The following is a 2,500-nucleotide window of genomic DNA, read 5'->3' on the forward strand; positions in this document are numbered from 1 at the left end:
CTTACACTCTTGGTTTTTTGGAATTGGATTCAATAGTCTGATGTCTGATGTATTACGATATGGCTGTGAAAGATGGACAATTACAGAAGACATTAGATAGAAACTGGAGGCAGCAGAAATGTGGTTTCTTAGAAGGATGTTAAGAATCTCAAGGACAGAGAAGAAAACTAATGAAGAATTATTAGACCAAGCTGAAACTAAAAGGTTATTAATTCGTACAATAGGAAAAAGACAAATGCAATTTTTAGGGCACCTAAATCGACATAAATGTGTTGAACATCTTGCTCTTACAGGAAAGATAGAAGGTAAAAAGAGTAATTGTAGACCAAGAAAAACATATTTGAATAGTTTGAACAGCTGGGTGACAAAGAAAGAGAAGAGTAATATTAGTTTTCTGAGGTTATCTGATCAGAGAGATGAATGGCGTATCATGATCACCGATGTCTGGCACAGACTTGGTACTTGAAGAAGGAGAAGAAGTCTGATGTCACGTCGGCCCAGCAACGAGCAGCTTGATTTTAAACAAAGAAAATCAGTTCTTTTTATTCTTCATGCTGGCTAGAACTTTTTCACATGCCATGTGATCAGAATGTGTAAAAGTTAAAACATGATCAGATTTATAATGGTTTCCCCCCCCTCCCCCCCCCCCCTCTGGATACACTTTTATGCTCGTCAGATAAGTATTTCATAAGGGCTTCCGCCATTTTCCGATAGTTTAGAACCAGTTGCTGCTATGCCTCGTCATTACGAGGGAAGTGACGTCACGACTGTTGAAGCCTATTCCGGACGTGCTCCAACCGCTGCACAAGCTTGACACTTGAGTGCGAGTTGGGAACAAAGTTCGAATTCCAAAACGCAAGAGTGTAAGAAATCTTTTCTTTTCCACCCCTCAATCCATTCCGAATTCGTCATCTCTGATGCTACCCTGCGGGTTTGCGACGGTGCACGAATGCGGACCAGACTTTGCTGATTGGGTCGATCGTCATAACATAGTAGTGTGAAAACCATAAGAGGCTGCTGTCATCTCTTGAGTCAAAGACATCTTCAAAAATATTTAAATGATAGACTCTACTTATTTTTTCAAAAATGTTTTATTAATGAAATTCAACGTTTGATAATCTGACGTCACAATTTATTATTGTAAACTTGATGTCTTCAATCGTTACTATTATTAGGGAAGTGTAAGAATAATAGTCCGGATTAACGCACGCTAGTTCGATGAGGATAGAACAAGGAACGGCCATTAGTTTTAATTGTGTGATTGATTTCATGTAATCGATTACCTGTCAGTAGTCTCTGTGACAACACGGTGCTACTCAATACTGTATGTGTATGTACTCTTGTGTGTGTTCAGTCCAAGGACCACCATTAAGAACCCGAAAACGCGCACTTACAAAATACTTTTAGTTTTTATTTTGCTCAGAAAACTTTTGCTCCAATTCCTCCGTACTACTCTGAAAAAATAACAAAACAGAATTTAAAAAACCAAAAAAAAAAAAAATAACAAAACACCCAACAAAACAAAAGAACCCCCCCCCCCCACACACACACAAAAGACAAAAACAAAACAAAAACATAAACAAAAAACAACAATAACCCCCCCCCCCCCCCCCCCCCCCCCAAACAGACACGTATTGAGAGTTTTGGTCAGAAAAGTCGTCCTTCAAATATCGATCGATTAAAATGACCTTCGTCTTATCAAAATCTCTCAAACCTGCCACTTCAGAAGTCCCAGGTCTGAAAATGTGTTGTTGTTCTTGTTGTTGTTGTTGTTGTTACCAAGATAAGGGTCATTTGAATGGATCGATAGTTGAAGAACGAGTTTTCTAGCCAAACATTCCAGTAAGTTTACTACTCATGATTGTTTTTTTGTTGTTGTTGTTTGTTTTATATTTTTCTTCTATGTTTCTATATTGTATTTTTAAGAAGTTTATTATTTATTTGTGTTTTCATTGTACAAATAAACACTTTGACAAAGCTCTTAAATTGGGACTATGGTTTATTGATGATATCGTTGGGCGGTTTATTTTCATAGTCAGAATCATCATCATCATCACCACCACCACCACCATCATCATGATCAATGCCATAATATAAACATTCACACAATGAACACCAAAATACCACTCACCACACTTTCATGTTATCATAGGGCCCATTTCTTTTTCCAATAAAAAAAAACCCCAAAACGTCTAATTTTTCAAGTGTCGAATGTCTATTTTGTTTGGGCCACCCTGACTGATCGTCTTGTAAGTTTGAACTGACAACTTGTCAGTCCCAGAAAACCTGAAAAGCGATGAATTCAGACGAATTACCCACACTGGCGTTTCGATCTTTCCCCTCGTCATAACACTGTATTGTGGTAGAATCGATTTCTATTCAACTATTTTAGATTCTGTCTGATATTCTGTCATAATCGTTATCGTCGTCGTCATTGTCGTTGTCGTCGTTATCATCGTCATCGTCGTGGTCATCATCATCATCATCGTCGTCATCGGCG

General features: G+C 38.0%; 1 protein-coding gene across 3 annotated transcripts in view; it reads left to right on the top strand.

Annotated features, from left to right (window-relative positions):
• LOC144972353 (uncharacterized) overlaps positions 1 to 2,500 on the top strand; it is a 395,531-nt gene that overhangs the window by 230,772 nt on the left and 162,259 nt on the right. The window lies entirely within an intron of this gene.

The sequence above is a fragment of the Berghia stephanieae genome, chromosome 5 (genome assembly GCF_034508935.2).
Source record: "Berghia stephanieae isolate SIO BIC M18660-M18661 chromosome 5, UCSD_Bste_1.3, whole genome shotgun sequence".
In the NCBI taxonomy this organism is placed as follows: Eukaryota; Metazoa; Mollusca; class Gastropoda; order Nudibranchia; family Aeolidiidae; genus Berghia; species Berghia stephanieae.